The sequence below is a fragment of the Anser brachyrhynchus genome (genome assembly GCF_964034855.1).
Source record: "Anser brachyrhynchus genome assembly, chromosome: 4".
Taxonomy (NCBI): domain Eukaryota; kingdom Metazoa; phylum Chordata; class Aves; order Anseriformes; family Anatidae; genus Anser; species Anser brachyrhynchus.
The window spans coordinates 3,632,097-3,647,391 of record NC_137698.1 but is presented as its reverse complement, the minus strand read 5'-3'; the positions used below and the strand labels follow the sequence as shown (position 1 = coordinate 3,647,391).

Here is a 15,295-nt window from a genome sequence, read left to right as displayed (position 1 = left end):
TCATGAGTCCTGTGACTATCGCATACCCGTTGAGGGAGACAAGAGGCTGGGGCGAAGCTCCCGTGCCATCCAGAGCTGCATTCTCTTTGCTTTCCCTTAAAGGAGGGAGAAGTTGGGTGAGCACTTAACCGGAGTTAGAGGGAAAATGCTCATTCTCTTTGCACTGTCTTTATCACAGTTAAGGCAGTTGTTTTGAAGTCATCTAATATAAAGCAGTCTTTATAGAAGCTGTCTAATATAAATCAGGTAATGTCTTGTAAAAGAGCATGCCTTGCAATGTCAGTTGCTCAGAGCCTTCCAAGAGGACCTCAGCAGCTGCTGCCTGTTGCTGAGGTTAGGCGACAAATTATGCACCCTTCTGCTATTCTGTCCTGAACCAGTACTTTTAAGAGTCACACAGCTTTGCTTAAGTAGATTTTATTGATGCTGCGTAATCTTTAGGGACGTACAGTCAGAAAGAGAGCATCTCTCTTGTGCGTCTTAGAAACCTTGTGGCCACCCTGTTCAGGATTGGTAAGACTTGGAGGATCTGGCCTCACTCGTACAGATGTTATGCATGATACACTGCTGTAGGAGTTTTGAGAAGGGAAGCACTGAGGAAATAAGACTCTGAATCACTGTAAGAAGACTGGGAGCCTGGTGTTGGCAGTTACTTTTAATAAGAATGGCAGGCTCGTCTGCTGGGACAAGTCCTGCCCCAGGAAGCACTCCAGAGACGACACGACCCGCGTCCTGCAGGCTGGGCACCCTGCCCTCACCAGGCAAAAATAGATAGAGTGCGCACACTGAGCAATTCAGGTCTGCCTGCCAAAGTCCGTGCTCGCATCCCTAGCGTGGCATAGAAAACGTGGCACAGGCTGATGCACTACCACAGCTATTTCTTACAGAGATTTTTCATCCTGCCTTTGAGAATACATGAGGATAGCTGGAGTTAATCATTGATTAGTTGTGCGTAATCATCTCTCATTTATATTGATGGCACTCAGTAGCTCAGAAATAGGCTGCTGTAATTTAGTCCTGTTTGCCCTTGTACAACATAAACAAGTATACTAACACAATAACAGTTATTACAGTAACAGTTATTAAGTATACTTGTAAAGATGAATGAAAATCTAGGAGTTTCCCCTCAGGACTCTGGAATAATATCTGACATCTTTTAGCAAAGAAGTATTAATTAATTTTGGATCTAGTTATGCTTGCCTTTAAAGAATCCAATCTCAGAAATTCTCATATTTGTAGGAATTGACAGATTTGGGAAGGCAGTCATTATTTCTTGTACTTATTATTATATGATAATTATTTTTTGTACTATTTATATGCAGGAAAAACTGTTGTAGAACTCTTCCTCCCCTTTGTAGTAAAAAGTAATTATAGCAAGCAAAAACCTTATATTTTATTAATATAAAGGTATGTAATCTCTATTCGTTTAGTAGCTTGAACTCAGGAAAATTCAATAGCGATATTTCTGAAAGACGTTTAAAACATGCAGTGTCTTTCTCTGAGCTGTAGCAACTGACTAGTACCAAAGACAGCCTGAGGAGGGACTTGGTCGTGGCAATGAGCCAAAAAGTCATGAGTCTCGTGTAACAAAATCTCTTCCGACAGAGGGCTCAATTCTGAGAAGCAGCCAGCCTTAGGATATAATTGCTCAGTAATGACAGCGGGCCGTGACAGTGGGGATCCCTCAAAGGAGGCACTGTGGTCTACGGGGATGCTCCGGTCCCTTCTTCATTCTCCCAGGAGCATCTGTGTGTCCCTTGGGTACTCTGTGCCCCAAAACACAGCTGCATCACCATTTCTACTGAGCCAGGGCCTTATCTCAGTTGAGCTGGCAGTTTCCATCTACTTTTTCCTGCAATTCTTAGGTCCTCCAGCAGTTCTGACGTTCAGGTTGTCAGACCAGAGCTAGGGGTGTCTCTGTGTGTTTGGTTGCATGTTGACAACCCTGCAAGCCTACAGGGAGTTGAGCATCTTGGGAAAGATTTTGGTTTTGGAGACTGATGGAGAGGAACCTCCATTGCTCCCAACCTTGTGAACATCACAGCTGGTCCTCATCCACCAACACAAACGGCCATAGCTATTGTGGGAGAAGTTTGGCGTCTGAAGTCTCCAGCCACAGTCTGCTACTCTTTCCTCTAATACCTTCTTTTATTATGGTATCAGGTAGCTTCAAGGCTCAGCTCAGTATCGCAGGGTGAAAGAGCTGAACTTCTTGCTTATTTTTGAAAGGTCTTGGTTCCCTGTCAGTTTCTTCCCATCTCTCCCTGACGCCATGTGCTCTTTTTTTTGTTTGTTTTCCTTTTTGTTTAACCTCACACCTTGCTCAAGTGACTTGAAATCACCAACCTTGTAGAAAAAGAACCTGCCCAAAACTAGTCGTAGTGTTTTCTGCTTGACTGCTGAGTTGAACTGGTTCCTGGCTTCAGCGCCACGCTCACTGCAAAGAAGGGTGTGAAACCGAGGGTTTGGGAGAAAAGATGAAAACAAGGGGCAACATGTCAGTATCTCAGCTCAGCTGTGCATGAAACTGCAACACTGCAGCTCTTTCCCTCTTCTTGCACTGCTTCCTGCTACTTGGTCTAGCTGGTAAAGTGTGCCTGTATGTGTGTACGCAGATTAATTGTTTCAGCATTTATTTTCACTGAATAAAGGGGAAAGACAGCTGAAAGTTAGATATCTTGTTACTTCTATGCTGGTACTTCTTTCTATAATGATAAAGATGCAAAAAAAAAATCTGTTATTGTACATTCCCTCACAGTAAACAGCCATGCCACCAATTTTCATGGAGAAGTAAAATACCTCTGGCATGAAATAGGTTTGAATTAAATTATGGAACTGTTTGCATGAAATTTTATGGAAATCTGCCTTGAACTTTCTTTTGCACAAAATACAATGTGGCTGACTTAAGTAAACATTCGTTGAAATATTCTTTTCTCGAATTTTAGTAGTGTTTTTATTTTGTATGGTATAACATGTACATAATAATAATAATAATGCATTTATATGGAGGATAAATCATTAGTTGCCTGAAAAAGAAGGCTACAGATACTCTCAAAATAGTGTTTTTTTTTTTTTTTTTTTTTTTACTGTCTTCTCTGATCTCTCAAAATGTGAGAAAGACCAATCATATCTCTTGTGATGCAGAACTACATGCTGGAGATGTGGTGTGAAGAATCCGAAAAGCTGACCACCCGGTATGTTGAGTCCGTATAGCATACTGTACATTTACTCAGTAGCAGATTCGCTTGTAATAAGAAGAAAACAAAGCAAGTAAAGCTTTGGAGGCCTTGGGAATTCTATCAAACTGAATGGAAAATGCTCACTTGAAATAAGTGCCTATTTTTAACTGAATACTAAAATTTCAATGGGTGACTTTGACCTGCAGTGAATGAAGCAGAGTGTTTAAGGACTTCTATCCTTAAAGTGAGAAGTATAGCTCATGTGTCGTACACCAGATAAAGCAGAGAAATAAAAACTATTTATTTTTTTTTTCTGAAAATCAAAATGTGTCCAAAAAGGTCAAAATGCTGCAAAACAATTTTTCTGGAATTTCAGTGGTTCCATTAATGTCTAAAGAGTTATACCAAAGCACCTATGGCAGAACTGATGCATAAGCTTTCCCTAGAATTATGCGCATTGTGAGTATTGCCTGGTCCAGTAACGTGCAGGAAGAAATGCTTGGAGGTAGCAGCTACAGATGAGTCAAGTCAAAAACATAGAATAAGGAATGGTTTTGCAAGCTAAGGAGCAGTAATATGTTACTAGTGAGGCTGGAGGTCAAGGATAGGAAGATAGAACAAGATTTGTGGAGCCCACAGAGTGGGTGAGCCTTGTAGCAGTTGGAGGCTCAGAATTTTAATCTATTGGATGTGATTTCGAAGTTGTGAAGTCCATCGAAGCTTGGCAGTGGAACCTCAATTTCCTTTCCTACTCGCTTTTGATGACATTTACATTAAAAAAGACAAAGTACAACCCTTTAAAATCCTCAGCAAGAATTTTGAATAGAAATTCAAAGAACTTCCAAAATGTTTATTGAGCATAACTGGAGCATTAAAAAATAATTCAGACTCCTATACTGGTTCTGAAAATGGCACGCTTCACTTTACAATTCTATTTCTTGTAGAATGATTATAAAACAATTGTTCTGACTATAACATCATAAAAATTGGTCACGTACAAATTAGTTTATTAGGTGTGTTTGGGCCTCCAGTAGTCCAAATCAATGATAAAGAAAAGATGTGAAGCAAGTTAGCTCCTAAGGAGCTAGGTGCTATATGCTTATGGAAGGACTGAAATACTGTGTCTTGTTTAGGAAATCTAGTGAATTTATTGGCGAACGTGCCACCACACACATCTAATGACCTTATAAACATAGGGTTTCTTGTTTTGTTTTACAAAATGTTTGGCTATAATTACTCAGAAAAAATATACTTTTTTTTTTTCAGTTGCAGCTTTAAAAGACCCGTTTTTGTTATGAAAGCTAGTTGTAACTTAAGCTTTTGCAGTGTACAGAATAATGTAATTCATGTCAATAAAATTCTTGTGTTGTTCTCAAAGTCAACAGTTAATTTTCATGTGCCGATGCAGAGATATAGAGAAAATATACATCAAAGTTTATATATAAACACTCGTTCTGAGCACATAATAAATGTTTATTAAAAGATATGATTTGAGATATGCTCCTTATTTAAATCATATGGTATTTACTTTGTTCAATGCTTAAGACATTTTTGTGTCTATCTCCTAGAAATTACAAAGGAAGAAACTTAATGAGTTTGATTGTGAACGCAAGCTGTTGTTGTCTTTTTGCTCTTCCAAGATTGTATTTTGACTTTGAGAATAGTCTTTCCTATGACTGCAATTACTAATTGCTTGGCACCTCTGTGCTACTCTTCAATATTATTTAGCGTCTTTTAAAATTAGAAGCAGCTTTTTATTCATATATTTTATTTGTTGGGCTATTCTTTCTACCGCCGGCACGTCTTGGGCATTTATAATAAGTAGGTAAGTGAAGGTAAAAGAGAGGCTGATTTTGGCGTTAGAGGAGATTGCAATTAATATTTTCTTTTCGTTGATTAAGAAATGCTGTGTACTTGTAAATACGTTCAATTTTAATGCTTGCACAAATAACTGGCTTTTTATTCATTGAGGATTTGATTTAAAAATAATTTTATTAGAGAGAATTGCAGTTGCCATTTTTATTTTACGTGAATTGGTTAATTTATTCCATAAAAAAAAAAAAAATCTTACTAGAATATCACAAAGTAATTGGGGGGGAAAAAAAAAGAAAAAAACAAATCACGGTGACAAACGTCTCTGCATACCCCGGCAAAGTTGATTGCACTACTTATAAAAAAAAAAAATATATATATATATATAACTTTTTATTTACTTCATTTAAAAAAAAAAAAAACCAAATTCATTTTCACAGATTGCTTAAATGAAAGATTCCACTAAGAAAAACATGACAAAGAGCATGAAAGTGTTTTTATTAAGGTCAGACCTTTTCAAAATGGTCTGTTTTTACAGTATGTATGTCGGAGAAAAAATACTGGCATCGAAGTAGAGAACAAAGGCAAAAGAGCAACAATTCAAAGGATGTAGTTTTAATATGGTTAGTCTGTTGTTTCGGAACCCGCGTACTGATTCTGTCAATGCAGATGATTATTCCATACTTTTTCTTAGAAGCTAGAAAATTTTCTTCTTATTTTTCTTCTTCTTTTCTTCTTTTCTTCAATTTGGAAAAGAAGAGTTCATAAAAATGTTGTAAATAAAGTGGTATGTACATGATATGTAATAATGCTGAAAATATTTGACTAGAGACAGCCTTTCCCTGCAGTTGGAAGGGAGAATATGAAAAAGATAGACAAAGAACAAAGAAAAAAGGAGACTGGAGAAGGAGAGATTAAGGAAGAAAAAGAAAACAGTCAAGCTTATCAGTTTTCTTTTCATGATGAGTAATCTAAAAATGAATAAAATTCTAACTCAGAGAAGAAATATTTTCACCTCACTCTAGCTTAGAGATGAATACCCAACATTATTAGAAATTAATTCTGATATTATCTTTTGAAGGTCAAGTGAAATTGTGCTGCTTGGATATAAACTACAAGTCAGGCATGCTCTCTGTGCAATTAAAAGCAACATGCTCCTCTAAATAGAGCGAAAACTATTCAAGTTAGCTTGGAGGGAAGAATCCGTGCCTTTGTTTTATTACAACAGCATGCATTTCCAAATGTAACGGCATTAATCTCTAGCTTTATACGTCGCTTAGCTCTGCAAAGATACATTGTGTGACTTAAAGAAAAAAGATTAGAATACAGGAACGTGATTTTCAGGCTATTTGTAATTATGGTCAAAGTTTTAGGCTTTTTTTGTCCACGTTTAAAAAAAAAAAGGCAATGTAAAAACATGAATAAGCATGCAATATAAGAATATGTAATTGTTAAATGAGATTTTGTTGTGGCTGTAGATAAACAAAGATTCCAGCTTACATGTTTAAAACTATATTGCATTTCGTTTATCTAAAATGATCTATGATTCTACTAGGGTCTTCCTTGGTCTCCCTGCCAGTGCTGTTTGTAAGCTGTTTGTATTATGAAAAGTGCTTTTGCATGATTTTAAATCTTGGGGTCTTAAATTCACTTCCCAGACCTAATAAAGAGCATCCTGTTTTTTCCAAAGGTGCTGAACTCCTTTGACTCCCACTGAAAGGGATCAGTAATGCTCAGCACTTCTGCAAATACATGGAACTCTACACACTTTTATTTTATGCAGTTAAATACCGATTCAGAAGGCTCATGTTAAGCCTTTTCGTTTGAAAACATACCTTTTGACAGTCTCTTTAATTTATATATGGGGTGCTTTTATAACTTTACCAGGCCATTTATGGGACCAAGCTAAGCCAAATGGCCAACTAGTTATGGCTGGGGTAGTGGTAAGATGCTGATTCCTTTCAGTTTTGAGTGATAAAAATCTAAGCTGCTCTCTCACAATATCAGCTCCACCTTTGGTACATGTAGTCTCTGTAGCATTTCATCTATTTTTATTTCAAAATATTAAAATAAGGTCATTTAGTATTACACAGAAAAAGTGGTTGCATTATCACAGCAAATGTATAGAAAATGTTCAATTTTGTAGGAAACTTCATTGAAAAGAAATATGCAATTTGTTTTTGGGATTCCCAAAGATAAAAATAACACTGGATCAGAACCTGTGTGGCTAAAGGACACTGAAACTAGTTAGGTTCTTGTTGATATAACTGGGTTTCATAGGGAGCCATCAAATTAAATAAGTCGGAGCATGCAGAGTTATAGAATAACTGGAATTAACTACTGAGAAAGTTAAATGTCTTCCGTGCGCCTTCCTCCATCTTCCTCTCCCTCCCAGCCAAACGCAGACACATTTTTTTTGTCTGCTGGCTGCCTCTTCTCTCAGCAATAGCAGGGCAGGGGATCTGCGTACACGTGTCCCCTTGTCTTGCCTTTCCTTCTTGCAGCATCAACAGCGGGGCTGCGGCCAGGCTCTTTTTTGTGCTCTCGGCAAGTCCCCTGCATGGCAACTTTGCCTGTGCCCTTCAGCTCCAGCTGCCATAATGCAGGATTTAAAGAACATGGATAATCTTGTGCTGACCCTTCAGACCTGTGGGTTATTCCTGTGATTTGCGAGGTCTAGAAAAGGGCTGTACATCTTGTGAAGTCCAGAGTAGCATTTTGGTGTGATTTACATTGGTGCATAGGCTTTGAGCAGAGGCTGATTCCAACGTCAGTGCAAGAAATCTGACTCTGTCGTATAGCGAGCAATTTCTATAGCTCATGAGTCTCTCTCAGCTCAGTCTTAGTCTTCTGAAATGAGAATTTCAAGACCTAACGTTACTGTGATGTGATACATAATGGAATGTAGTTAAGGATATTTTTCTTGTTCATTCTGCACTAAAAAAAAGAACTTGAAGTTTATAGAAAGTGAAATAGATGAATGGAATAGTAGGACTGTTATTACAATTATTTTTTATGATTAATTTAAATAATATTTTAGAAATTCAGGGAATAGGTTTGCACCAGAAGAAACTGTTAAATTACTTGGCTGTACCTTAGTCTTTTAATTCTAGTTAGTATATTTTAATTCATTTTACAATTTGATTTATATTAACTTACATTGCAATTTAGTTGTCTTTTAGAATAAGCATTAAATTGTACTGTAACTTTTCTGATTGCTTATGTATTGAATTGATTTTTGACGCATGTTTCCCTGAAAAAGTCCAAAAGATTTTATGGAACAAAACAAGAATAAGGGGTGGGATGATTTTTATCTATTGTGTTGTTTATGGCTTCAGGGTTTTTCTTTCATCTGAGAGATGAGGCACCAATATAGCTAATCTGATTTCATGTTACTACGTATTAGTATTATCTTCTTTTTTCTTTTAGAGGCGTCTATGTTATTATGTGAATTGTCGGTCTCTCTTTCAAAGACTATCTCTAGTCTAAAGCCAGAGTCTAGCTAGTTGAAAAAGTATTTTGGAAAATGGCAAATTATATTTAAAAAAAAAAAAAAAAGACACCTAGGTTCCTCTTTGTGGAGGTAGGAATAGTAGCTATGTCAGCCATGGCTACGGCAGTAAGTGGCCCTTCGCAGCCTCCACGATCATCTGAAACCTTGTCTGGAAAACAAAGAAACAAAAAAACAACAACAACAACAAACATCCAATATTAAGGCCTAATGGGCAGTTATTTGGGGACAGGCTGAGGTGTCCTACTGATTTCAAGAATTTGTATGTTTGTGCATCCATCAGCCAATTTATGTGTCATGCTTTTTGAGAATTAATTGGTCCGTCCTCAGAAAGTTGAATGAAGTTTTGGTGTTTTATGAGTTGTGGCTCTAAACAGCATGCAGGGCAGTCTTGGTCAGGAAGATGTGGTCAGTACTATGAAGATACTTGTCCTCCTGTTTTCCCTTTTGTTTGTGTTGTGATTTTGATGATAAATAAATGATGATAAATAAACTGTGTTTTTTTGTGTGTTTTTTTTTTTTTTAACTTTGTTTTTGTTCAGGGATTGATGCTAGTAAAGGCTGAAGAGTTTAAAGATGGACCCAAAATGTTCAGTGTGGTTGCTGATCTCAGAGGAAGGAAGATGCATCTTGAAAGCAACCACCACGTCAGGACCATTTTATCTGGCAGAAATTCCCCCTATGTCAGTGTAAATAGTGGGAAGGGAAGTACAGGAAGAGAGGGAAGGGGGACTGTGTCTGAGAGAGGGCCCTCTCTTCCAGTTCCTGAGTGAGCAGCAGATGGGATGTACTGGAAATACTTAGATCATACCAATAAGTAAAGACTCACGCATGGTCTGAAGAAGCAATGTTTTTGTCTATACAGTAAAAGAAATCTGGTCTGAGTGTCACAGCTGCAATGGCAGTGACTCATAGTCTGCGAAGTGTGGGATCCTCCCTCTATGGAATGAAGTGGAATAAGCTGCTGTTCAGACACAATCTTCCTGAAGACCCACAACTGAGCTTTGAACAGAAATGTTTTGACCTGGCAACAAAAAAACAGCTGATTTGAGAAAAGAAGAAAGAAGCAGGATTAAAAAAAAAAAAAGTTTGATGTGAAAAGAAATATTTGAGGGGAGAAAATGCTTTAAGGAATTGAGATTCCTGTTTTAGTGATTTGATTTCCTCCCTCCCGTCCCACCCTATTAAAAACTAAAACAAAATAAGAAAACAAATCACTTTTATGTATCTTAATGAAGTTCTCCCTCAGGGTGTTGTTCATGGGAAACTTTCTTCTTCAGCTGCATACACAAACACTATGGAAAAGATAGTATATTCTGTTCTCAGCTAAAGGTGTCTCAAATAGACATTAGAGTTCAACATGTGCCGCACAGGTAGACGTTTTAAGATTTTAGCACTTGAGGGGAAAAAAGTAGTTTCAATTATGGTTTCTATTCTAACACCACCTCCAGCAGTGATGGTGTTATTTTGAAGGTCCTAGAATGCAAAGTTTATGGAGGGGAAGCATGCGGGTTTTTGACTGTTACAGTTAAGGAAAAATCTGCTGCTTCACATGCAAATCCTTCTTCACATGCAAATCACTTTTTGTTAGTGATTTCGGTCCTTGCTACTTTACAGTAGCTTATACTTTACAGCATAGCAGTTGGTTAATAATACCGATGTATCATTCGCAGCTGCTTGCCACTCAAGCAACTTAGCGTGGCAGCCAGAGGGAACTCCGGGCAGCACAGCTTGGAGCCTGGGATGTCACCAGTGCAGTGGTGGGCCCTGGGGCAGCTTCAGAGGACCAAGCTTCTCCTCCAAGCTTTCAGAACTGTCATATAGATGTTGTTATTTTAATGGTCTGAACTCTTAATGTATTGTAGCAGCTTCAGAGGGGGAAAAAAAAAAAAAGAGGATAGTGGTACTTGGTACTTTAAAGCAAACAAAGAACTACTCCACATCCTGGTGCTAAGGTACTTTGTGTGTGAAGAAGCTGAAGCGTATACCAAAATTGTCAGTGTTCAGTGTGTGAGATTAAACACATCAAAACATACCTTTTTAATAAAGAAAGCTTTTAGAAATTTTCTTTTTCGAGGCACAGTAGACCATATTAATTAAACCTCTTAACTTAAACCTGCAAGAGATGGTCTTCTAGTGTTCAGTACTTGGAAGAAAGACCAGGGCCGAGTGCCATATTTTTGTGTATGTGGTGTACTGCTGAGAATACTTCAGCACCTGTAAAAGGAATTATTCTTTAATAACCTCCTGTGTTACTGGACATGTTTCTGTTTTACTCGGTGGCAAATGAAGGAAAGAAATCTTTTGACAGATAAAGCACAAGTTATATGCATCTTTCCAAAGTATCATCCATAGCACCCATACCAGTTAAATGTAGTTTATACAAATAAAGTATATCTATAATCAAAAAAAAAAAAATGATGACACAATCATGAGACTGCATAAGCACCCAAATCCTCTTTCATATCTTAATTCTTTGAAGATTCAGAGCTTTTTTTAGGTCCTGTTTTAACATAGTAATTTTTGTTTAAATGCTGGTAACATGCATAGGATCTGTAAGCTACTTGAAAAAGAGAACGAATGTTGTGCTATTTAGCAGTCCAAGCTACCACAGAGGATAAAATAACTTGATGGAGAATATGAAATGCATCTACATGAAGTGCAAAAATGTCGTCAGGATTGTTCTGTTTAGATTTACACTGATGCACTTTTGATGAACTTCAAGCTCTGCTGCTGCTTATAGAGGAAAATCTCCTTAGGACTGGAGCAGTAATTTCCTTACTTATGACATGCCAATATCATTGTTGCTATACTTTTCTTTAAAGGCAGAATACTTATTTTGGAATTGGAAAAAGAAAATAAAAAAAAATTAGGGTGCATTAAGAGTATGTGTGTGTATGTGGATAGATGTTTTTAAAATATTTTGAAGTTCAGTTTTCAAAACCGAAAGACTGCACAAGTCTGAGTTTAAGGACTTTGAGTGGGCAGTAATGTTGACTTCAGGGTTTGAGTGTTGCGGGTATCTGGCACCTATCATTGTGGATGCAGTGCTGCTACTATGGACGTGTTTAAACCTTCTATATGCTCAGAAATGTAATGAAATGAAAAGTTGCAAAATTAGATACTATAAAACAACATAGAAGTACTTTTGTTTTCAGTTTATTAATACATATCTCAACCGAAATATTTAGTAAGGTGGATTGTGTCATGGGTGAGCGTTGCGCAGGCATCTTGTTTCAATTCTAGTCTGCACTTACTAGCTCTGCAGGCTTGCATTTGATCTCTGAGCCAAGATAAAACCCACAATGAGAACCAAACAGTGCAAATAAACAAAAATGTCTGCCTCGGTAAAGGGTGTAAAACAGAAGAGGTATTCCTCCGAGTCCAGCGGCGCGTATGACTGGACGATCCTAGATGGCGTCGTCAGATGGAGTTTGCCACTTGTGGGAGCGGAGGAGCCGTAGGTGCTGAGCCCCGGGGGAATTGGGGAGAGGCGCTGAGCCCAGTGATAGGGAGGGGTCTGGCTGCCCAGGGTGCTGCGCACGCAGCAAGGAGCCCTGTGGGCTCCTTGGGGAGTTACAGTGGTGGGAGCGGAAAAGCATAAAAGTCATGGGTTTTCATTACCCTCTTCTAAATACAGTTTGAATGTGGCTTGCCCATCCGAATCTTGGGTTTTCACATGATACTTCTGTAAAAGTTTTCTGTAGAAATGTTTCTGTTGATCAATAATCCCCAAGAAATTGGTCGCGCTTAGAAATTTTACGAGGGGCTTGGAAGGTAGTGTCCTTGGCAGGACGGCGTCGGTTGCAGGATTATTTTTTTTCAGCAACGTCAGGACAAGGTTGCTTATGCAATAGTTTGTACACTTTTTTTTTTGTTTGTTTGGTAGAGCTAGAACAAAGCTAGATCACTTGTTCGGGGTGATCTGTGCTTTCAGACTGGTTTCCGTCATCTGAGGAAACGCAAGAGACCAAGTTTTTCGTATGCTAGCTTTCTTCTACTCTGTCTGAACAGATGAGGAGAAACACTTCAGTACAGTCGTTTAAATATTCAGTAGTGAGTTTCACACTTACCCCTCTTGATTTCAAATGGGTTAGTCCCAGAAATGAGTACAGTTGTTATACGCTCAGGAGTAAGTGTTTTCAGGACGGTGCCTTAACACAGCACTTGTACAGGGCTTGCGCGGTATTAACAGCTTCGGGTCCTGAACCTGCAAACACTTATGTGTTTCGGTAACTTTATTCTTGAGAACAGACCAGTAGTACTCACATGAGCGCAGTTACGGGCACGAGTAAGTGCTCGCAAGATCACGGGGTTAGTTTTCAAAGGGACCGTAAATTCTATAGCCCATTGCAAAATTATATATACTGCAATGACCTGTGAAATTGCCACATATATATGTAGCTACATGAAGTAAACTACACATTTCTAGCGCCCAGTCCTGCAACTGTTTAAATGAACAAGTCACTTTACTCATGCAAGCAAACCCAAGAAAACGAACAAAACGTTATGGGATTGCTTATGTGGGTAAAGTTAGTGTTTCATTTATAAGTTTGCAGAGCTGTTGCTACAGATATTTGGCTGTTTAAACTTATGGTTTTGTTCCACGTATTGAATCACAAATGCAGTAACAGAGTTGTTACACCATACAAAAAATAAGCTAACGAGTTTGCAGACTGAATGAGTAACACAGACGTGATCAAAAATCTCCAAAGTTGCTGAAAATATTTCCAGTGACTGCAGTGAAAGGTGGATCAGACCCGTCTAGAAAAAATGGATGTCTTAATTTTGCTTTAGATTTTCAGAAATGTATGCAATTGAAATCTGTAAATGTTAAAAAACATGTCACTGGATCAAAAGTGACACAATGGCATTGTTATACCCCACCTCTTTTTGTTCCCTGTCTTTTGCTACATTTGGGTGAAATCCCCTCACATTTTATTTCTAAGTGGTCATATGCTGGGTAGTGTTGATCTTTTCATTAGATGTAATCAACATTTTATGTTTCAGAGATCTTAAAGATAAGCAAAAGCAAGAAAAGGCGATATTTCTCTCTATGTTCTTTAGTATGTAAGATGGATAACAAAGGTGGCAATAAAAGCAGGTGATCTTTTTTGAGTTACGAATGGAAAAAAAATAATTTTTTAAAACTGAGCAGTGTAGTTGATTTTAGTTATAGATAGCCTGATGTCATGAAAAGTCATCTTCATAGCTGGGTAGAGGTAATGACCAGGATTCTTAGTCCCCTTTAGAAGCAAAAAGGACAATTCCATAGGAGCATCCTAATTTTTATTTTTTCATCACCTTTTGAAAGATGTTCTGCTTAGTTTGTCGTTTATTTGTAGTCCACAAAGTGGACAACGTGGTGTCTGTGGATGCAAGTTAGGCTTTTGTTCACAGCGAAACCTGAACTTTTGAAATATCAGCGTCTGAGAAGTGAATCCTATTATTTAAGAAAATTGTGCTAAAGTAAATAAAAATGAATGTTTCAATGTCACAGAGGTTTTGGGGGGCTATCACTGGAGAGTAAGTTGGGGACTAGTATTATGCTTTGTAGTTGCTATGGAAACTTTTTAATACATGCAATTTGGGAACAAGAATTAGGAAGTAATTTTTGCATTTGTAATTCCATTTTCCTAGTAATAAGAGGGACAATTGTGGATTACCAGGTTGTTACCAAAGCTCTCCATAAGATCCTAAAGTTATTAATCCCCAGAAAAAGGGTGAGGAAAAATTATGCTAATAAACTCCTACAAAGAAATAGGAATAAATGGCTTTTTTTTTTTGTCATGTGTAGACGAATCAATTCAGAAAACAGTATTTTAATACATCATCAGGAAAATAAATGGCTGATCAAAAAGTGGGTCTTGTACAAACCCAAAATAAATCCAAGCTTTTTTTTTTTTTTTTAAAAAAAAAAGGGGGGGGGGGCGGGCAAAAACTGAGATAATTGACTAAAAAATTGGACACTAAATCTTATGTGAAACGTCTCTTTAAATTATCCAATACATCATCTTTATTCCTTTGAAATAATCTCAATATAAGATCCAGAAAACACATTTTAATATGAGGGAGATTATGTGCGCATTTAGAAGCTTGATCACAAGATTCCACTTTTTTTTGTTGGTGGATTTTAATGCAGTGAAATACTGACTAAAATTCAAAAATAGACCAAAACAATTTTGAGAACAAAATCACTTGGGCTGGCTAGTATTTTTTTGAAGACTAAAAGGTGAAATAAATTGCTAATAATAACAGCTTTTTTTTTTTCTTGCTAAGTGATTTTAAAAAGGGAGCATCCCGTATGTTTTCCAGAACAAAAGGCTTTATTTCCAACAGTGTTTAATTGATTCTTATATATGAAAGTCTTTAATGTGAATTCCTACAAATGAAATATGAATAAACAGGATTTGATTGAAAGGCTTGATCAGGTATTCTTTTTATTTTAATCTGAAAAAGTATTTCCAATAAGAATTTTTTTTATAAACTTGGTTTAGAGCTTATCTAATTTGATATAAATTTGTCTGATTTCTTCCTAGTAAAGTAGTTTGGGCATAAAATGCGTAAATACTTTTAGATTTTTTTTTCTCTTTGAAAAGAACAGTTTTCTTAAAAAAAAAATCAGATTATTATTTTTTTTTAATACAAGTGAAATCAAATATAAAGCATTGCCAAATGTAACTCATGTAGGTACTGAGCGCTGTCTTACATTGCTTGATTTTAATAAAATATTTTTGTTTCAAAATGGTTATTTCAGATGTTCTTTTGAAATCTTTTCTAATGCTAGTTTAAA

The 15,295-nt window shown here is 37.2% G+C and overlaps 1 protein-coding gene across 2 annotated transcripts in view; it reads left to right on the top strand.

Annotated features, from left to right (window-relative positions):
- Positions 1 to 15,295, top strand: part of LOC308194837 (uncharacterized protein) — a 562,652-nt gene that overhangs the window by 131,185 nt on the left and 416,172 nt on the right. For both annotated transcript variants that reach the window (XR_013950907.1, XR_013950908.1), the window contains one exon: positions 9,045 to 11,206. The gene's annotated coding sequence lies outside the window, so the exon portion shown is untranslated. Of the gene's footprint in view, positions 1 to 9,044 lie in introns of those variants that run through there.